Source organism: Sciurus carolinensis, chromosome 6 (genome assembly GCF_902686445.1).
Source record: "Sciurus carolinensis chromosome 6, mSciCar1.2, whole genome shotgun sequence".
NCBI classification, from domain to species: domain Eukaryota; kingdom Metazoa; phylum Chordata; class Mammalia; order Rodentia; family Sciuridae; genus Sciurus; species Sciurus carolinensis.
Window position 1 is genome coordinate 143,863,081 of NC_062218.1, and position 23,078 is coordinate 143,886,158.

Consider the following 23,078-nt stretch of genomic DNA (forward strand, 5'->3'; position numbering starts at 1 on the left):
TGAGCAGTTGGTGGCATTTTGGGTAGGTGAACGTGCTCGTATGAGCTTGTGTGCTGGCATCAGATATCAGTCAACCTCAACTATTGATCCCTTGCAAAAGTCAATAGGGAGAGAAACGCTGCTTTAAATAGGTTTCATTCATCTTTTTTCCCTAACTCTGGGGTGAGAGGGGGCAGCATGGACTGGAGAGCAGGGTGAGGAGGAAGTTGAACATTGTTTCTGAGTAGAGTGATTGATTTTATGAAATACTTCACGCCAGGCATGAAGAATGTCACAGCACTGTCATATGGCGATGTGGTGGGAACCAGGCAGACCCCACCCTTGCCTCACAATGAAAAACCTTTGCATTGGTGACGAGCGTGTGTTGCAGGAACAGCTGGCATAACTGAGGCTGAGGCAGAGGTGAAGGGTAAGGAAGGCTCCTGCGGAGCAGCGATGTCTAAGTCAAGGTCAAAGGCATGAGGAAGTGGCCAGGGCGCCCGGAAGCAGGGTGGAGGTGCAGAAAGAGCACACACAGAGCCCTGGACCTGGGAGAGAGAGCTGCCTTTAAGGAGCAGTGCGACATTGAGAGTGGCCCGAGGGTGAGGCAGGAGGAGGTGGAGGTTTGGCTGTGGAGGTTAGCCTGCATGTGACCTGGGAGGATTCAGGAAGACCTTTACGGTCCTGCTTCTGTACAGCACTTCTGCATCACCTGGAGAACTTGTTGAAAAGGCAGATTTGGATTCTGGAGGTCTAGGACGAGGCCAGACTCTGCTTTTCCAACGTCTTCCAGGTGATTATGATGCTCCTGGAAGCCCACACTTGGAAGAACAAAGCTTCTGACTCCAAGGGCAAAACCATTGGTGGACTTTAGGTAGGAGAAAGGCATGGCGAAGCCCTGTGGTAGAAAGTTACCATTACCAAGGTGCAATAAGGAAGCCTGGAAAGTGGGTATCAGTGAGGACTTGGTGGTTGGAGACGGTTGTATGAGACTCGTCAACTCAGGTGGTGGCAGTGGGCTGTGGGCACTGCCTGTGGCTCCTTCCTTGCCCTTCTGGTGGAGGTGCTTAGGCACTCTAGGGGGAGGAGACACAGCACAGTGCTTGAGAGCATAAGCCTTGGGGTCATCAGAGCCTGGACCCAAATCCTAACTTCACACGTCCTAGTCACTTAGCCTCTCAGAGACTCCGTTGTCACATCTGCTAAAGACGAGGACAGTATTTGCCAGTGTTGAGAAGATTAAATGAAGTGATGTAGATAAAGTGCTTAGCTCTATCTGTGTTTGACATTCATTGATGCAAAAAAAAAAAAAAAAAAAAAAAGACTGAATTCTTGCTGCAGCATGTTAGAGGCTTTGGGGATTTGGAAATGAATGAAGTGGATTTGGTCCCTGCCCTCTTGGAACACTTGATCTATAGCAGCAGTAGCTGAGTTATTCTCAGCTATAACTTCTTGCTGTTGTCCCATCCATATTGTGCATGGAGACAGAGGAAGAAGCTTCAGCAGCCACGGGTCTGGACAGTCATTCCCTGCAGCCACTGAGATGGACATTCTGTTCCATACATTCGATTTAATTGATTTCTCAAGCCCCAGCAGCACTCTCAGCTTAATTACCCATAAAACTGAAGCAAGGATGCTTGAGGTCTAACATCATTTTCCAGCTCAGTAATCTATATGTGGCCAACCCTGCAACATTACATTTAATGGTGTTCAAAGACTTGGGAGGGTATACGGGGCTCATCAGTAACTAGTGCCTTGATATGGCTCCAAATTCCCATGTAAAATAACTTTGCTCCATGTTTTCAGATGAGGAATAGCTCTGTTGACCACTTGAGGGAAAAGACAAGACAAGAGGAGCGTGAAGTAGCAGGGGAAGGAAAATGACGGGTGGTCCCTGGCGAGGAGGACTTGACCCGGAGGGAAGAGAGCTTTGGTGGTCAGTAGGACCTGCCCCGAGCGCTCCAGCTGCAGTGAATCAGGCAGCGTCCTCGACCAGAAAGACTCTGGCTACTTGAGCAAATGGGGAGCTAATGGAAGGTGTGGAAGTCGGCTTCCATAGGGAGAAACCGAGAAGACCGCAGATGAGACAGGCTGGAGGACCAGGCTCTGTGAAGGGCAGGAACCAGACAGGACTGGGCAGCGGAAGCCACAGTGATGGCCTCGTGGCAGTAACTCTGCTCAGTCCACTGGTTGAAGCATTTGTTCCAGACCCAAAGTCGCAGAAGAACGTCCAGCTGGCCAAGCACAGGTCACAGGTCCGCTCCCTGGGTGTTCTGAGTTTGCAGAGGAAGGCGCTGACGCCTGCAGCTTTCGCGTTGGGAGGTGGGCCCTCCCTCTGCGACCGTACACAGTGACATGGTGGTCGACCCTCATAACAAGGCACATCAGAGTGTCATTAGGATGGGAAGTGGATGTGAGCATCTGTAACGTGGAAAAGGGCGAGGTTGGTGACTTTTAGCTAAGAATTAACTTTGTGATTTTTTTCTTTGATGTTTATTTAAATAATACTTGACTTTCTGTGTTTCCCCAGAAAACTCCTCTTCCTTGTTCTTGTTGCCCCGTTTCTCTTAGCTCTTGTCACACTGTATTTTCTCTCCGCCTTTTTGTATTGGTGTGTTATTGTTGCTGCGTATCTGCACATGCACACAATAGAACAATGTAATTGGGCCAATATCTCTCCTTGGCACTTCCCCCTCCCTCCCTGTCTCCAGTTCCCTGGTCCCTGTCGTCTACTGATCTCTCTTTGCTTTTCATAAGACTCCCCCCTCTCCAACCTTTCTTCTCTTTATCTTCTCTAGCTTCCACATATGAGAGAAAACATACGACCCTTGTCCTTTTGAGTTTGGCTCATTTTGCTTAACATAATGGTCTCTAGTTCCATTCATTTTTCTGCAAATGCCATAATTTCATTCTTTTTTATGGCTGAATAAAACTCTATTGTGTATACATACCACATTCTATTTATCTGCTCAACTGTTGCTGGATACCTGGGCTGGTTCCATAGTTTGGCTGTTGTGAATTGTGCTGCTATAAACATGGGTGTGCATGTGTCACTACAGTATGACGACTTTAATTATTGAGGACAGATACTGAGGAGTGGTATAGCTGGGTTATATGGTGGTTCCATTCCTAGCCTTTTGAGGAATCTCCATACTGATTTCCATAATGGTTGTGCTAATTTACAATTCCACAACAGGTAGAAACTTCACTTTTTCTCTACCTTCTCTCCCACATTTGTTATTGTCCGTGTTCTTGATGGCTGCCTTTCTGACTGGTGGCCACACTACCTTTTGAGTATTTGTCCGTGAGGCCAACTCTCCAACAGTTCTCAGGGACCAGGACTGTCCCGATTCACCTGGGTATTTTTAGGGCCTGGAAATGTGCTTAGTACATAGGAGTCATTTGGTGAACTACTGTGGAAGAGACTAAGTATCTGTGGCATATATCTTACCAGAAACATAGTTGTAAGCAGCTGACAATTTCAATGGGTAACTTCTCTGGATATAAAACTTTTAAATTTTATCTTATGGCCTGTGTATGTTTAAAAAAACCTTTCTACAAAGACACGCAGATTTGAAAAATGTAGTCAGTAAAGCAGGGATTTAGGCCTCCTATGTATTTCAATTTTTAATTCACTTGATTTATTTTTTCTTTACATTTTAATTATTTTATTTTATCATCTTTTTAAAAATTGACGTGATTTTTAAGGAAGGTTTTCTTTCACAACAACTTTTTTTCACTGAATATCCTTGTCTTTTTTAGTATTAGGTAAGCATTTCCTTTTTCATGGAAAGACACAGTGTCCTGTGTCCCAGGGCATTTTGCATTTCTGCAGACCCCTTGGGCTCAGAACCCTGGTTCTAAGCAGAAACTCACTATTTGGGGCCTGGCGAATATAGTTGTCCTAGCCATGCACAAATGAGTTCTTTCAGAGCTGACCTTTACTTCTAGATGATAGTTTTATTTAAGGGTGCAGAAACTCCAGATTCTGGGTTTTATCATAAAACAAAATCCTCCTGAATCCCCTTTAGGGAAGAGATTGGTAGGGGCTTGTGGAGAACAGAGGCGTTTGTGATCCCAGACTTCTGCCTGCCTGATCTAGTCCCAATGAGCAACAAAAACTGACTGGACTGTTGCAAGCAGAGGAGAAATGTGTGGAAAGGTCATGGAGCAGTTCCCACAGTGGCCAGAAAGTCTAGGGAACAGGGCAGGGTCAAGGGGAGGCTGAGCAACTAGGACCAGTGCTGGAATGGTGGACAGACCCTGGCCACAGAGCTGGCCTGATGGGATCCCCACGGCCGTGCTGAGGGTACTGCGGGCTACAGAGTTGGGCCACAGCGGACACCACTGACCCCACTTCCCCTGGAAGTCACCACCTGTCCTCAGAGTGGGTTCTTTTCAGTCTCCCGTTCTCTGCGTCTCTAGCTCCCGTTTGGAAGTCCTGGGTGGGGTCATTTGAACACACAGGTCTGGGCCATGATCCCATAGTCTGTTTTCAAGGAGATTGGGAGGTGAGCATCACATTTTGAGACTCTGGCATCTGGTAAGTGATTGGAGGTGGTGGTGATAGTGGGATTCCCCAAACATGGAAAATGATTTCCTCTGCCGGGTAGTCAAAAGAAAATCCCAAGACATGTGCACGACATATTCATTTACAATAGTCATTGAAGTCATTGTTGGGAATAATAATAGAACCATCTTTTTGGTGTTTTAGATCTTGATAATAAACTGCCTTGATGGCTTAACATGGTGACAGGAGTGGATGGAGAGCCATGAAAAACCTCTTGTCTTTATCATTTCCTGAGCGTCTGGATAAAACGTCACTGACTCTGGCAAGTTTATGCAGAACTTAGTACAAAGGCTCTGGATCCACCTTTTAATCTGGGCTCTGCTGTTTGCTAGCTGAGTGACTTGGGAGCACAGCTGGGTCTCTCTCAGCCTCAGTTTTCTCATTTGTGAAGCAGAGAAAACCTTGGCACCTATGCTTTCCTTAGGGTTCTTGTGAGATGATCTCCAGAATGCCCTTAGGTCAGCGCCCAGAGTATTCTAGTGCTTAGTACTGGTAGCTGTCATGGCTAAGCTAGAGGGACTTAGGTTGGAGATTGGTCAGAAGGGTCAACATACAGGGCCTGCTGATGTCCAGGATGGACCAGATGTCCACCTCCAAGGATCGCCTGGAGGAAAGAGGTCGTAATAAAAGATGAAGCGGGTGACCTCCAAGTTGGATGACCTCTATCAAACACGGTGGGCATCTTCCCAAGTGCTGCTGGTCACAAGTGCCTGAGCAAAACAATCTGCTTGCAAAGTACAATTAAATAGGCAAATGCTCAATGATCTCATGAGGTAGACCCACCCTGGTGCCCCATCTGCTCAATTTAGGCACAGCAATTAAGGAGTGCAGGGAAAACGTTCATCTCCATTTAACAGAATATTTTTGGGGGGGTGAGGGCAGGAATTTCTTTGCAGAACTTAAAAGGATGTTGGCAATCAAGATATCTCAGTAACATTTGTGTAGGTTACAACCCTGGGAAGGTCAGCGGTCCTGGGACACTGACATTTCTGCTTTTATTCCAGCTATCCAGAAGATTAGATATAGGTTTTAATTTCTGCTAAATGCTAATTAGAGAAGCATCTCTTTTCAAAGCTGTGATCAGGGTAAAATCTGAAAGACACATCAGCCCCCCAAGAGGAAATGATCCATTGGTGTTGCTGACTCAGTTTTTCAGGTGTGGTGTCAATTTTGTTATTATTTAGCACTTTTGCCAAATAGAGAAGGGGAATGAATCACCTATGAAAGGAAGGTCCTAAGAGATGCACCTAAACGTTTGTTTTCCCATAACTGAGGATCATTCAAGTTTGTGTAAGTTGTCATTTCAGAGTTAGTGCATCATCTCTAAAACTTCTGCATTTAAAGCTGCATTGCTTGTGAAAAGCACAGCTGAGTGTTTTGATGGAGGGGTTAGGGCTGGAATATGTATACACTGGTCACCCAGCAGGAGGTTGAAATAGTCATTTACCTCTTTAATGGAGGCAGAGAATGTAATTAAGAACGATTTGCATGTAACAGTTGAAAATTTCATGGTGGTGACAATGATTCATCCCTATTTCCCATGGCAAGTAGTGCAAAATTAAACCCACGTCTATGACTTTCAGGCAACTGTAAGAGATAGAATTCGAAATTCATCCCACCTCCTGTCCTACCAGTTCACCCTCCTCCTGTCCTTCTAACGCAGGCAGCAGTTCTCCGTCCTGTACTGCTTTGCATCACCGACTTCTTTTCCAGAAGGAGCTTGGTTGGTGCAGGGAAATCAAATAGGTTTGGACGCCCAGATTCCAACCTCAGACTGACTGGTACTGGCTGCCGGAACAGAGTCGAATGGGCTTCTAAATAAAGTTGCCTCTAAGCACAGCGGGAAGTGGGTGTGGTGATTGGTAAGTAGTGCCTCCCTTGGTTGCCGAGGGAAGAGGGGTGACCCTGGTGGCATTCATCTTGCCATCCTCAATCAGTGCAAAAAGCACAGATTTGGGTCTGGCCTTGATCTAGCCATAACATGCTACGTGGTTTGGGACAGACTTCAGTATTCCTGTCGTCTTAAGTGCTAATTTGTAGAGGAGAAGACAGTCCACGAAACAAAATCTACAAGTCTGTTGTACACAAACGAACATGAAAGTGTAGGAATATGTATAGGATAGTACGATGTTCCCATTTCCCAAACTGAAGGTTAGTTGGGAGGCTCACGGATTTTTGTAAGATTTCGCGCTGCACTGTCCACGTATCTACTTACTTGACAAGTGTGGAAGGTCTAGGGAAAGCGGGGCGTGGAGTCTGTAAGTGGAAATGGACGAGAGGAGGCGGAGGTGGTCAGGTCTCCCGTGGTCTCTGGAAGAGTGGTTTTACAATCGATTTTGAGTCGGAGATGTTCCCTTTTCCTCTCAGACAAAATCCTTTGTGGCACCTGATTCAATAAACCAGTAAGTGATGCTCTTCTGTTGGGAGCTGTGTTTTCAAGCCTTCCCAGATTATTGGTGTGGAGTAAATGAGATTAGATACATTTAAATTCAATTAGGTGTCCCAGGCATCTCAGGAAGGGGTATGACAATGTTCTTAGCATGTTAAATTCCTCAGCCTCACCAATGACTTCTTGGATGTTGATCTCCAATGCATGTGACCAAATTTCCTTCACAGAGACACAAAGAGATAGGATGTCTGGTACGGGGGATTTGTGTATGAGAGAAAACCACAATTAAGTCATAAACAAGGACATAAAAAATGAACAGTGCTATTTATAAAATCCTTGAATGAAACAAGTCTTTACAGTGGCTTTGCCTGACATTCATCCAACAAATATTGATCGGTATCTATTGTGTATCAGGCACTGTGTTTTTAGCACACAGGATACAATGCTGGTCAAAATTGATGAGGTCTTTGTTTTCATGCAATATATATTTTGTTGGGAGAGACAGGGTGCATAAACATAAAATAAATAATTCTAGGGTGTAAGTTTTGGGTAGGATGAAAATAATTTTCACACAAAGGAACTGAAAGTAGCTCATTTATAAATGGTGCGCCACTCTTGTTAAGTGGATCAATGAAGGCTTACTATTGGCCACTAGTGGCCCAGACCACACTGGTTGACTGTAAATGTTTTAAAGAATAAAAAGGGTCAAACCAGATCCATTGTAATCGTGGAGTTCTCCTGGGACATGAGAGAAGCTTTATCTGCCTGATGGAGGGCGAGCTGGCTCAGAACACCGTGGCTAGAGCTTTTTGTTCCTTTATGTTTCTGAGCTTCCTGGCATTCTTTCTGCACCTACAGCAGTGTCCTAAAAGCTGCTCTCTGCTCACCGTAACAGAGCGCAGAGGAGTTGGGTTAGCAATTTATGAAGGCTGGAGAAGGGGCTCTGGAGTAGGGGCCAACTTATAACAGAAAAACTTTAATAAATTTTGTTGACCGAGAAAAGGAAAAGCATTTGTCACTAGCAAAAGTGGGTCTCAGAAAACTGGCCTCGAACTTGGGGGAGAAAGTGGTTCGGAGGGTTAATTTCACTCTGCCAGCTTGAGCAGGCGTGACCAGAGAAGACATCGTTCCTGGGGCACCTGCAAGGATGTTTTTGGATGAGATTAGCATCAGAATTGGTGCATTAACTGAAGTAGATGGCTCTTCCCCCCTGAACGGACATCATTCAGACCATTCGGCTCCTAAACAGAGGAGAAAGCAGAAGGAAGGGGTCAGCCTCTCCCGCCTGCCTGCTTCAGCTGGGGTACTGGTCTTTTCCTGCCCTGGAACTGGGGTTTCCGTCTCCAGCTCCCCTGGTTCTTCAAATTTGGGCTGGAACAACATCCCTGGCTTCCCTAGGTCTTTAGGCAGCAGAAGGCAAATCATTGTACTTCCTGTCCTTTATAAACCATATGAGCCACTGTCTCAGAGTAAATCTCTCTTTCTGTCTCATAAATCCAGATACTCCTCAACCTGCGAGGAGGTCACCTCCTGATAAGCCCATCGTAAGTTGAACACATTGCATCTGGGAAATGCATCCAGTGTGCCGGCCTACCCAGCACCCCGGCTCAGCAGCACAGCGCCCAACAGAGCCTCAGTGGATTCCTCTCCCGGTGGCAGGGCTGAGGGCGGCCGCCACCACTGTCCAGCTTTGTACAGTATATCGCACCGCTTACGGGCAGCCTGGGAAAAGGTCAGAATGCAGAACTGCTGCGTGGTTTCTACTAAACGCTTACCCCTTTTGTAGCACGGTAAAGTCGAGAAAGCACAGGTCGAATGGTGGGGTATCTCCCCTGTTGGTTCTGTTGGTTCTGTTTCTCTGGAGAACCCTGATAAATACACTGACCCAAGAAGAGATGCCTTAAATAAGGACACTCACGCACCCTGCGGAGTCAGTCCCCAGTGTGGACAGCAACAGTGCTGGCGGGTGGGAAGTGCCTTCTCTTTCCCTGGGCACCTGCAGTCCTCTTCTTCCTGGCCCAGGCGAATCGCTTCAGGTCCAGAGACTTCAGCTGAAGGAGGAAGACTGGGGAGAAATGCTGCCTTTCTCTTTGACAGGCAGAGAGGCTGCCCCGGAGGGCAAGGGACAGTGTGTGCATTATAAGGGCTGCCGAGAGAGTCAGTGTGAGAACCTGTTACCTTACAGTGTCATGGTCAAATCTGTGACATCTGAGTGCTTACCCTGTGCAACTCCAGAAGGCAGGAAGCCCAGGAGCCTGCGGCATCTGGAGGCATCTGGAATCGCCATCCCCCTGACCTCCTGGTATAGAGGCCTCCTGGCCGAGCTGGGATTAGTGACGTTCTCAGCACCACACCTGCCTCACAGCTGCGGTTCTCTGAAGCTGACCCTCCTCGGGTCAAAGTCCCTGTTTGGCTGCTCCCTGGACTAGGTGTTGTTTTTATCATTATTATTATTATTATTATATTTGTGGTCCTGGGAATTGAATCCCAGGCTTCGCACATGCTAGGCGAGTGCTCAACCACTGAGCTCCATCCCCAGCCCTGGTTAGTTCTTATTTTGAGCCAGGTTTTCACTAAGTTGCTGGGGCCAGGCTTGAACTTGGGATCCTCCTGCCTTGGCCTTCTGAGTAACTGGGATCACAGATGAGCACCACCTTGTTGGGTCCTGGGCTAGGTTTGATGTCCCTCCCTCCCGGTGTGCCCTAATCTCCTCTGTCCTCTCTATTTAAGGGTTGTAGAAGCAGAAACTGTTTGGCTCACCATCACATCCGAGCACAGTGCTACAGTGGGCCTGGTAGCAATAATAACTCGCCACCAAACGTTTGCCTAAATGTCCCGTCACATGACAGGATTTCCAGGAGAGCCAGATAAAGGGCAGAACTTCTTCTTTAAGGACCCCAGAGTTGCATGGCGTCAGTTGTGCATGGTGGTGGAAAGATGTCTTCGGAGGCGGCCCTTTTATTTGCTGCTCGTTTCCTGCTCTGCAGACACAAATATGTGCCAACGTCTGATCAGTGCTGTCTTGTCGGGGGGAAGATTGATGGCGATAAGCTTCCCTCTCTGCTTCGGTCAGGGTAATGGGCCCCACTGAGGCCTCGTCTCAATTTACCTGGTGCAGGACGTCTGCCTTATGCAAACTTATTGTTTTGATTTATGCAGCAGATTTGCCACAATGAAGGTGTCTTTTTTTGTCATTAAGATAAAGACTGACCTTGTCTTTCTCGAAGTGAATGACTGATGAGAGATTATTCTTTTTTTTTTTTTTTTCTCACCACCAGTCAGGTTAATTGGATGGTTTTTATCCAGGGACCAACGCGTTCTGATTTAACATCGAAATCTCTGTAAAGGTTCAATGCTAGGGAGATTAAATCTCTGACTAACCAATGGGCACAAGGGACCAGGAGATAGATTTTTTTTAAATTGGCTCATTATAAAGCAGAGCTGCGTAACAGGAAGCCAGAGGTGGGACGGGGCATCTCAGACTGGAGATGTTCTTGCAGAGGGTGGGTGGCCCAAGCAGGAATGGAGTAAGTTTGTTCATTCCATAGACACTTGAGGAACACCTACATTGCCCTCAACATGGGAATTGGTGCTGGAATAGCTATCCCAAAGCCTGGAGATGTAGGCCTGGTCTTATTTCAATAACAACAATAATGCAACAATCACAACCAACAATGACAATAACACAGAAGTAGCAGTTAGTGCTTATCAAGCACTTACTGAGTGCCAGCACTCTCATAGTGCCACAGTTAAGTGCTCATTTCCTCTCTTTGCCACTCACTTGCTGTGTGACCTTGGGAGGATACCTTTACCTCCCTGAGCATTAGTTTCTTCATTTGTAAGGGTTAATTAGATAATGTCAACAGTTGTACTGTGTGTGTGTGTGTGTGTGTGTGTGTGTGTGTCCTTTTCCTTCTACATTAGGAAAGCCTCCCAGGGCTCATACTTTAATTTTCAGGGAAATAGGCCCATTGAACAATATCAAACAAGGGGGAGTAAAGAGGAAGAGGGAAGTTCTGTCTGATAAACAGGACCCATTATTCTGGCCTGGGCCTGTCTGGATTCTTTTATTTTATTATTTACTTATTATTATTCTCTTTCCCATCGCCTGTCTAGGCTCTTTCTGGGATGCTACCTCTTGTCCTCACACTATGTTCTCCTCCGTGGATAGAGATGTAGGAGGACCTCTGGGTGCTGGGGAGCTCAGGTCTTGGATCTGAGGCCAGGCAGGAACCTGGCTGGGTCACAGTGCCTGAGCCCTCGTCCCTGGGGTGGACGTGCCACTCTGACATTTAGCATGGCGGTGCTCAGTGTGTGATGATCAAATCGCACTGACTTTGGTCGATTTTCAATCCTCCTAAGGCAACACACCTTCTATTACCTGCACACAGAACTGGCTGCTCCCACCGCCTGCCGAGGATCTGCTGGGGGGGATTGGGGCCTGGGGGTGAGCAGGAGGGGTTCGTGGAAGTCACCCATGGAGAAAGCTGATTTTGGAGCAAGTTCAAGATCTGTTTGAATTTCCTTAAAGTCAGGGGTTGGAGGGGTGTCAGAACAAGGGAGTTCATTCTTTTAATGCTCAGCAAATATTTGTTGAGCATGTACTTGGTAACAGGACCTGCGTGTTACATATGTCACATCACTGAATTTAATCACCATAGTTCGCCCTTTTAGACCAGCCATATCCCTGGTTTCCAGATGAGCAATTCAAGCACTGAGCTGGAGTCTTCAGGACGGTCCAGCTTGGCTTGGTGTGGCTTCCAGACCTGCTCAGACTGGATGATAACAACCCCCTAGTCTTGCACTGAAAATTTCCCGGCTCTGCATTTGCATGATTGCACAGGGTTTAAGCTCGATGCTTCTTTTGGACCGTGATAACATCATAACCACAAAGGGGTCCTGCATACGTTGTCATGGATACCTTACAACTAAGGGCGTCAGTGGAAGGCAAAGGCGAAGGCCGCCTGTTGTAACTCTGGAAAGGAGACCTGGGACCTGGAACCTGGAGTCTCAGTGCGCGGTCTGAGAAGTTGTTGGAGAGGATGGGAACGGGTAAGTGATCCCAGGATCTTGTCTAGGAGCAGAGTGTTAACGTCTTTACGGGAACTTAGCTGCGTCCAGTTGAGTACGGGGAGTGTTCCCTTCTGCTCCTGCTCGTTCCCAGCGTCCCCTCCCAGCACATCTCTGAGCTTGCTCACCTCCTTCTTCTCGATTTCATCTACTCGAGAAGCTCACTTTGTTCCCAGGCCCCAGGTGCAGAGCAGTTACATGTGGTCAGACATAAACTCCTGAGGAACCTGAAAGGTCAGATTTCAAGTCTGATTTCTTTGCACGTGTGTGCATGCGTGTCTGCACACGTGCATGTGCGTGCAAGAGAGACACACAAATGTAGGTGTTCATCTGCTTCGAGCAAACCCTTCCCCAACACAACCGAATTCCAAAGAAACTGGAAGGTTCCCGAGGTAGAAGTGATCAGCCCCAAGCAATAACCCTGAGGCAGAGGCAGAAAGTTTGATTGCTTTTTCTTGGCAGTGATTTCTTCTGTGCCCAGAAAGGCTTGGAGGAGACAGCAGCGCTCGGAAGAGCTCTGGGCGGACCTTGTCCGAGTGGCCTCGGGAGGGGCCGAGGCGTCCAGCCGAGTAGCTGGCTGTCACCAAGAGCCAAACATTTGGTTTTGAGTTCAGCTCCCATTAGGAATTCGTTTCCCAGACCTCAGAGTACGGGACGTTGCTGTTGTTATTTATTTATTTTCTCTGTTCGCGGGCTTGTTTGTGTGCAGGCGAGCAGCCAAGGGAGCTTGTGTGGAGGCGCCGGTCCTTAGGGGTTTGTAAGACGAGAAGAAAAGCCACGGCTGGTGCGTGAAAGGCTCGCTCAGAAATCGGGCAAAGGGAGTGAGGCAACCTCAGCCTGAATTACTTGCTTTTCTTTTCTTCTTAGGAAACCAGAAAGTCAGAAGCCATGTGATCCGGCACATGCACACGCCTTCCTTCCCTCCCTCTGTCCCTCCTCCCTCTCACCTTTACCCTCCTCCACCCCCCTTCCTTCATCCTTCCTTCCATCCATTCATCCATCTCTCCATCCCCCACCATTTCTTCTATCCTTATGCTAAAACTGAATTAAGCATCTCTTGTGACTAAGGGATACAAAGATGAATCTTTAGTCCCTCGGGTCTAGAAATTTCTAAGTGGGGAAGACAGGCACCAACCCAGCACAGCCACAGAGCAAGCCATGGTTACACAGAAGCTTGAGCAGGTGGCCCAGCTTGCGCAGTACCGAGGGTTGCCTGGCACGGGAGTTGGAGATCTGGAAAGGCTTCTTGGAGCGATGTTTTCAGGTGTGTCCTGAGGCACAAGGGGCGACAGGATGGGTTGGTGTACAGTTGAGCCCAGAGAGTGGGTGGCCCTTATGGAGACGGACAGGGATGAATTAAAGATGCACCACGGGAGAAAAAATGACAACGAGCTTTGAAAGTTAGGAAGAAGCAAATGGCAGCGTGGTTTCCAGAGGCTTCTGTACCGACATTTCCAGACTCAGTACCCAGTGTGGTCCAGGTGGGCAGAGGGCTTGCCAGGACCACGCTGGTCAGCTTTGTGAGCAATAGAAATAAAAATAAACATGTCTCCAGCTACTTCAGACCAATTCTGAACAAGCGCTTTGAATGCATTATCTCAGGGCACCTTAAATGTGACCTAGGTGTCCCAGAGATTGTATGAGGTGACGTGCGGCTGAGAGGTTAGATCACACTGAGCTGCGCAGGGACCTTTCCGTTTGCTGTGGAGCTACCTGATCACTTCAAGGAGAAAGCCTCAGTTTGAAGCCTTTGTGTTCTTAACTCCTTCCTTATTTGTGTTAATCTCCTTTTTGAGCAAAGAGGAGGCAGCCTCGGGCACAAAGCCTTCAGCAGGAACTAGTATTTCACTGGAATTTAACAAAATTTTGATTGTTATTGACCCAGACACATATTTCAGGATGATTTTTATTGCTATTGTTCTTAGGGTTACTACTCATGAATGGTGATACTGGTATTCCATTCTTGGTAGCAATACAAGTGAAAACAGATTGATTTAAAGAAACGTATTACCTAATTCGTATTTCAGGGTCTATGCCGATTTGGCACAGCTCAGGAAGGAGTACGTCAGCGACTAGTGCTTGCATTATCTCATTCACTGCAACACAGCATCAAGAAGATGCTACATTGTAATCTCAATTGTACATAATAAGAAATTAAGATTTATGGAGGTTAAGTGATTTTCCCATGGTCATTCAGCTAGGAAGAGCAAGAGCTGGGATTTGAACCCAGGACTGTGACTTTTAGCCCCATATTTTCATCTCGAGGACCTACACCTGTGCAGACCAGATATCTGACAGTAGGTGAAGGTCAGATCTCAGCATGAGGGGCCGGAAGGTCCTCGTCCAGCCATCCATTCCAGGGTCGTGGCGTGTTCCAGTCCCAGCACTGCTCTCATTATGTATTTTCCAATTTGTTAAAAGAAAAAACTCCACTTAATAAGCGATAATTATTTTACCCTCCAAGTTATTATAAATTAATTACTGGTATGCAATGCCCACTGGAGCTTGGGCTCAGTTTGAGCATTGTCTTGGGTTTTAAGAGAGTGTATGGAGAGTAGACTGATTCTCTGCGAGCATCTTCAGGCATTCATGGGTGTCTGTGGTTCCTGGGGCGAGAATGACCAATCTAGGCCCAGCCCCTGTTTATTAGCACAGAGAGAGGGAGTGGCTTTGAGACATGTAAGTGGCAGGACAAAAACAGAGTCCCGTTGAAGGGCAGACGTGCCCTTTCCCTCTGCTCTACTCTTCAAATGGACCCCATTCCTGTTCTAAGAGCTTTTGACCAAGACTGGGTCTCCTTGCTGTTTCCTGCCACTCCTGACCCCGTGCTGCTTCCTATTCAGTGTTTCCATCTTGGAGGCTTTTTAACCAAATTTCATCTCCATTGTTTGCTTCCTGCTGCAAATGTGAGCACCTCAGGAAAGTAGTCATAAGGTGGTTCTCAAGGAATTGCTGTAACTTTATCCCCAGAAGAGTGCTCTGGGGTTCTGTTAGTCAGCTTTCTGTCACTATAACAAATACCTGAGATAATCAACTTATAAAGATAAAAGGTTGATTTCTGGCTCAGAGTTTTGGAGGTTGCAGTTCATGTTTGGTTGACCCTGTTCCTTTGGGTATGTGGCATGGCAGCCCACTCTGGCAGAGAAAAACTGCTCAGTGCATGACTGGAAAGCAGAGAAGAGAGAGAAAGAAAGAGTCCTGTGTCCCACAATACCCTTTTAGGGCACTCCCCCAGTGACCTAACTTCCACCCACTAGGCACTGCCTCTTAAAGGTTCTGTCACTTCCCACTGGCACCACAGCCTAGGGTCCAAAGTCCACATGGGCTTTCTGGGAGGACCTCAATACAAACCATAGCACTCACAAGTCTGTCTTGTCTAATGACATCACTGTGCACATGTTTACCCTCCTACGCCCCCTTAAAAGGGCTCCTGGACTTTGCTTTGCTTCCTTCACTGGGCTCATCACTTACCATGTCCCCGATGCTCTGGCATCACTGAACTACTTTCCTGAATTTGCTGTGTCCTTTCTTACCCTTTGGCTCTTCTGCCTTGTTAATAAAGAAAGCAGTGCTGTTCGCTGGACACTTTCCTCGTGCCAGCCCCCGTGCCAAGAGCTCTTTGTTTACTTAATTTGGTCCTTATCATAGCTCTATGAGGAGGGAATTTTTATCTCCACTTAAATCATGAAGCACAATGAGACACAGAAAGAATCAGTAACTTGCTCAAGGTCATACCACTGGCAAGTGGCAGGGCCAAGATTTGAATCTGCAAAGTCTGACTTGGAGCTCATGCCTGGAATCACCTGCATGCTTTGTGATTCCTATGCACATGGCTGACTTTTGTACAGTACCTCTGTCAGGCCTCAATTTTAATATTGATCCCTCTTGGAAATCTTTCTGATGCCTCCAGGTTATATTAGAATTCCCCTTCTGACTGTTTCCACAGAATCATCTGTTTTTTTCCAGTTTGGTGTAACTTCCTCCTTGTCTATAATGTCTACCAGACAGTGAGTGATAAGATGTGTTTTCCACAGTTGTAACCTTTGCACCCAGCAAAATGTTGAGCATACAGTGAACACATGGTGCATAATCGTTGATGGAGCGAGTCCACCATTTTCGTCCCTTCTCTCTGTCTCAGCCTCTATTAGTTATCATGTATTGTAATTCCGACCTCTGAGTTCCATAAGCACCCATTTCCCTGCCTCTGTCTTCTCTGTCTCATGATCTCTTGTATGAACAATAATGTTCTCAAACATTTATTCTCACAAATAGACAATTTACTGGATGATAAAACAAGGTTAATTTTTCAATGGCTAGTGCTCAACTTGCAGTAAGCGATCTTTGGGTCTGGAATTGAAGAATTTTTGCCAGGTTGCTTCAGCCTCATTGAGCGTCTCAAACTACCATCCAGGTAGAAAGGAAGCTGGCCATGGATTCTGGTGCAAGATCTGACTCTAGGCTGGTTATCTGCGCTTTGACTCCTGCTTCCTCTCTGATTTCACATGGGCTGTATTGTCTTGTAGGAGTACTTGTTTCAGTTGACCAAAGCTAAATAGCAGCATTTCAGACCTCCTGGTGCAGGAAAGAGTGCAGTACTCACAGCCTAACCGACCACATGGAACAAGTTTAAGAGGTTGAACCTTGAAGTTTCAACACAGGATCCATCATTTTAGGCCTGATGAAACCATAGCTAAAGTTTTTGATGCTCTTTGTCATTTGACCTCACTTCCATCTTCAAATTTGCAGACTTATTTGGTTCTAGCTTCTCACAGAAACATTTTAAATTACTCCCAGAAGCAGCCAGAAGTCCTTAAATTCAACTTTGCCATCTAGCATTTTGGATGCCACAGTTAGTTTAAAATAAATAAGAGATGTAAAAGAGATATTTAACCTTAGGTGCCTTGAAGCACGTTTCAAGGAGATAACAAAATGCTTAATTGCAGTTCGGCTTTCATGATGCCAACTTAGCATGAAGTGAAATGTCACTTGGTGGGAAGGGACTTCTGTGACGCCCTGACAATGACCCCTTGACTACTGATCTTGGCTGTAGACTTTTTCTTTAATTCCAGTCTCCTTCCTGGCACCCTAAGCAAAACTCCGCCCTGTCTTCCCTTTGCCTTAGGACCTGTGTGCTCGAGACCTGGCACACGACTGCTCTGCTCCCCTCTGTCCTGCAGTCCTGCCCAACCATGCTGTCCTGCTCACCCGGAAAGTGCCGCCTAGATTTCTGCCTTTGTGCTCTGTTCCCTTTGAATCTCCTTGGAGGGTTTTCTTCTTGCATAGCGACCTATTTAATTTCTGCATCCTTCATAACCCAGTTCTAGTTCTCCTCAGTCAGGGCTCATCTCTCCCCTGAATCCCCAGGTTTTTTATGTCTGCATTCAATCTTTAATTTCTCATTAAGTTTTTCTTTATGAAAGAAAATCCAAAGCTTTTTTTTTACATAGTCAAAAGTATAAGGAAGAAAATTAGAGGTGACACATAATTTCTTTGCCCAGATGATATTTCCTGACTAAGAGGAATGCAAGTAAAAGCCTCCTTACCTCTGCGGCTCCTCCTTACTGTTGACGTGAACCGGCCACAGTCTGCTGTCCTTCGTGGGACTGTGCTTACCTCCCTCACAGGACTCTAACCTCCTGGAGGGTAGACGTGTCACTTTGTAGCGAGTGTGGCATATTGTATACAGTGAGTGCACAGTGTTTGCACAGTTGCATTCACGGGTTATCATTTTAACTATTTTCATTTGGTTAGGGTTTATGATGTCTACTGTGTACATATAGGCAAGGGCAACGCAAAATCCCCTCTTTGGCTTTTCATGGAAATGGACGGTTGCTTTCTAAGAGGTGAGGCGCCGGAATGTGCAGACCTTCTTGTGTCTAAAAGTTGCAGGAAATAGTGATTCTCCCAGTTTTTCTCCTCCCTTGTTGAAAGGCCATAGGTCCCTGGGATTTCAGAAAACCTTCAGTTCAAGTCTTGGGAAAGGGAGGAAGCGTCCCTCTCTCATCTCACTCTCTCTTCCCCACGTGGCCTGTTTCTCTCTTGGTGTCTGCTCTGTTTTCCTGTCTTTCCCAACGTGCTTCTTTTCTTGGCTCGCTCATCTTGCTCCTGGTCCCACGTGGCTACTCCTGTCCTGGCTCTGCAGGACCTTCTGCTGCCCAGTCTCCAAGCTTCCCAGTTCTCAGGAGGGTAACCTCATGGATCCACTTACGATTTTCTCACCAGACGGATGGACTTATGGGCGGCTGTGGTTGTCAGGTGTCCACCACTGGACCAATCCAGTGTGGCCCGTGGTGGGGTCAGGTAGCTAGAACCCAGGGAGCCCTACCCAGCAGGGAATCAGGTTCCCTGAGGGAACATCCTAGGAAGGTGAGGTGCAGATATGTGAGACTAAATTAAGTAATGAGCAGTTAAATACTTGGGGATATTTAAAGAAATAAAAATTCAGGGGAAACCAAAAGCTTTCTTAGTTGTTCGGTAAAAGTTTGCTCATAAAAGAAGAGGTCCTTTTTCCTGCTTAGCTCCAGGGAGTATACCAATAAGGAAGCGTTAGCGTGAGGTACTGAGGGTATTAGGAAGAAGGAACCCTAATGTAACAACTGCCCCAAACAGGACTGCCTCTGGAGGTTGTTTCCTTTGTGGGAAGGTTTGCACAGAACTTGGGTGAGCTCTTTTGTGCCTTTGGAAAGGTCGGGAACTGATGACCTTGAAAAGTTCTTGCCAGCATACACAATTCCAAGGACTTGGACTTAAGAGTTGCCTCTCAACCACATTCATGGAACATCGAGGCAGACACATGTACACCTCTGAGTTTGACACCTGGTGCATGGCACTTGCACAGTTGAGGAGCATTTCCTGATTTGTGCCTCCCCCTTTGACTGCAGTCTCATCAGAGGCTACTTAGCCATCTGGCTGCTGCTACCTCCTGTCTCCTGGAGCGCTGGTTGCTGTCAGCTAGGTTTGGTGGTCTTGGGCCCATTTCACTTTCTAAACAGCTCTGCAGTTATAATACAGGAAGCAAGCACAGGCTGATGGCAAAGCCACCCTGTTCTTAGAACCGAAGGAAATGCCTGGGTTCTTAGAGAAAATCTACCAGCGATTTTGAATCACCAAACTCATTGCTAACTAACATTGTAATTAGAGTTAAGCCACAAACGCCAAGATTCAGGAGACCATCTGATCTGCTGTTTGCAGAGAGGGAGAGAACATTCCAACCTTAGAGAATGGAGTTGCCGGGGCTCCTGTAAATGACCTTGTACTTTACTTGACTTCTTCCTGTTCCATTCTCTACCATGATGGATGGCAAGTGCTGTGCTAAAAAACACAGATGTTGTCCAAGACCTTGACAGAATTGGGCTTCCTCCATTCCTTGGCTGGAATCCAGCAGCACCAAATCTGTGGATGTTTACTGAGGGCCTGTTAAGAGCAAGATACTGGGTTCATCCATCTGGCATCTTCCTTTAAGGAGACTAGTATCTAATTCTAAATCTATTTAAATATAAATATTTGAATAGTTGAAATGACAAGACCAAAAAGGTCAAAGTAAAGGAATTCTGTGAGGTATGGAGACTAGCATCTAATCGGAGAACATAACATAAATACGTGAATGGTCGAAATAACAAGTCCAAAGAGGTCAGCTGGAGGGGCCCTGGTCATATGTCCTTTGAGGAGCTGAGCGATAACTGTGGCCTACATTGATCTATGTACACTCATTACAGAGCTGTTAGCGAGGCTTTATGGACTCGCATAGGTCAAAGCGCGTTCAAGATAAGCAGAGCTGTTCTGTGCAAGGCAAGTTGCTGGAAAGCCAAGGTGCACTTGGAGGGCCACAGGCCCACCAAGGGGAGGAGGGCAGTCCCACGGGTGTTAGATTTGGCATTCTCTCCTGGCAGACAGGGAGCCAAACAACTCAGACACGCCCCCTCAGCGGGCCCATCCAGCACTCTTTCTGTAAACCTTGAAAGCAGCATTTCAAAGGCAGTTTGTTGTGTGCTACTATCTTTGACCTTGAGTTACGAACTTGCATTGCTAGTCATTTCCTGACACCTGCCTCTTTTATTGAGGGCAAGAAGCGGCTTCTCTCTAACACCTACCTGTGGGGTCTAGCTTTGACCTTGAGAACCATATGGGAAAAAAAGTCACTCCTTTTCCGATAGTTGAAGTCAGCTCTTCCACTCCCTCTGAATTTTGTCTCTCTTGGGTTAATCATCTCCTCTTCCTTGCCCTGTTTCTCACAATATCACCGTCACCATTCTGGGTACCTTCTTGTTGATGAAGCTACCGTGTATAGGTTTTGACCAGTCTTGTACCTTGTGGCGAGATAACTGGGTGGTATGGATGGCTTATGTCTTTGATGGCAGCCTTCAATGAGTGCAATTACTTCTCTTAGGAGGAACTCTTGGTCATTATTGGAAATCTGTGAGCCGCAATCTTCTCCGGGACACTGACTATAAGGGTCAGACCGGAGGCATCCGCATCAGAGCGGGCCTTGAAGAATTATCTCCTACTTCCTGCCTCTGTCTCCTTTCACCTCCAGTCTTTTTGCTACAGAAATGATGCGCACACACAAAGGCAGCGCACGCCTCTCTTCAGTTGTTAAAGCCTGCAGGCTTGAGACGCACTTGCTTTCCAGATAACCTTCGCTGTTTTACTGGCATTGGCCTGTGAAACGATTCAGGCAATTAAATCATTTGCTCCTTTGCTTATTTATATACCAGCTTCTAGACAGACTTGTGCTACAGATGCAGATTCAGTACAGTCTGTGGTGTCCTCAAGGAGATTACAGGCTTCATAGAAAAGAGCTCCTGGGTGAGGAGGTTGCAGTTCAGTGGAATAAAGGCTAAATGGAACACTGGAGGGACACTAAGCAAGGAATGGTGAAGTTGGCCGTGCGGGGCAGTCGAGGGCCGGTCTTAGCAACAGCGCTGGTGATGGTGGGTTATGTGCTGCTCCTAGGCAGGGCCAGGCCTTTCTCCTCGGTTGCAGCCTCTGTTCTTAGCCCATCATCACTGGAACAAGCTGAGTGGCTGGCCTCCTCCACCAGAGCCGGAACATCTTGTTCTCTGGAGTTGTACCCAACAAGCGAGAGGTTGAAGGAAAAGTCACAGAGCATGTCCCCAATCGCTGGACTTTTGCTGAGAGAGTGCCGAAAGGGTTCATCAAGTTGAGTTTTTCAGCACAAAAATGCATGTTTCTCCACTGCTGAATAGTCAGCTCTCACCTGTACTTATTTATTTTTAACCTCTGCTAGAACTCATGCTGGGATCTGGAGGCCACTTATGTCCCAGCACCTGGTCTTGGGGAAAGCAGAGAAAATCACTCGGTTCCTGTGAAATCCCTCGGGCTCCTCTCCCCATGGTGGGCTCTCCTGTCTTCTCAGCAGCTTCCGATTCTCACTTCACTGGGTGGTCACAGCTGCCAATGTGCCACTCACAAGGCACAGGCTCTCAACTAATTGTCAGCTCCTCCTGGTATTTGCAGATTCCTTGGCCACTGGAAAATGCCCATTGCCCCATGCACCTTGGGTCTGTCTCGCTTTGCCCAGAGTAAATACTGAAATGTGTGCAAGACTTTACACGCACATTACCCCATGCACTCTTCTGTGAGAAAGGAGAGGTGCCTCTCCTCACTGTAATGAAAAGTAGGTGAAGAGCTTTGGTTTTCCAGCTTTAAACTGTTCTTAAATGATGAGATGCAAACCTAGGAATTAGTTTTCAGAATTATTTTAAAAATACACCCCCCCCCTCCATTTTGAAGTTTAAATACCATCACTGTAGGAAAGCTGGATAAAAGCAGAAAAGTAAAATCCTGACACAGAGGTAATTGGTGTTCACAGCTTGAATTTTTCTTTGGTCCTTTTTATTTCCATGTCCAGAAATAATTATACGTAGATGCATTTTGATTGGTATTAGAATTTCATCATACTGTTTTGTAATCTGCCTTCGGCTGAGTAGAGCACCCTATGTTTATCCTGTGCATTTAGGGAGCGCCTCCTGCATGCTAGTTGTGAATCGTACAGTCAGGCGGGGAGCCTGGCATTCAGCAGATAAGCCCCGTAATAAATGCAGAGTCAGGGCCTGGGATAAGTCACACGGAGGAAAAGGGAAGACAATACGAGGCGGGAAACAGGGAGATCTGATTTAGACTAAGGGGTGTTAGGGAAGGGTTTCCTGGGAGAAGTGGCACTTACAGCTGAGCCCTCTTGAGAATGAGGAGGGTTTTGCCAGGAGAAGAGTGGGGGTGGGGTGCAGGCAGCAGCCAACCAGATAGCTGTGGTGACGTCCTGGAGCCTGGAGAGCTTTCTAGGGCTCTAGGACTGAAAGAGGGTCCCTGGGACTGGAGGGAGGTAAGCAAGGGAGGGGAGGCTGCCCAGAGGGGAAGCTGGCAGGGGAGGTACGTCACAGGTCCCAGGGGGCCATGAAAGGCCTGGGGGATTGTTCCTGATACCAAGCAAAGGAGCTGGTGTTATGATTTGCGTATGAAGTGTCCCCCAAAGACTGATATGTTGAAGGCTCGGCCCCCCGAGCAGCAATGTCCAGAGGTGGGGCTTGTGGAAAGCAATTGAACCCGAACGGCTCTGAGCTCGTCAGTGCACACACCTGTCGCTAGTTGAGTGAGCTGGGTGGTGGCACATTTGGAGGTGGTAGGGCACGGTTGGAGGAAGCAGGTGACTGAGAGTATTTCTTGTCCCTGGTCCCTCCCTCTCTTCTTGCTTCCTGACTGCCAGGAACTGAGCAGCTTTTCTCTGCCATGGATCCAGCTCACCATGGACTGAATCCTCCGAAACCATGAGCCAAAATAAATCTTTACTTCTCTAAGTTGTTCTTGTCAGGTGTTTTGGTCACAGCGACCCAAAGCTGACTAACACAGGTATTTGTCATAGCGATGAAAAGCTGGCTACGCGGCTGAGGTGTTTGAAACAGGAATGACATGATCTGCTTCATTTAAAAATGATCACGCAGGTCCAACCGAGGGGTAGGGGAAGAGGTTTATTATTCAACACTCTGTAACACAGTTTTTACTGCAACTTACCGTTCTCTTTTCCTAGCTTAAAAAAGTCCTTAGTTTGGTGTT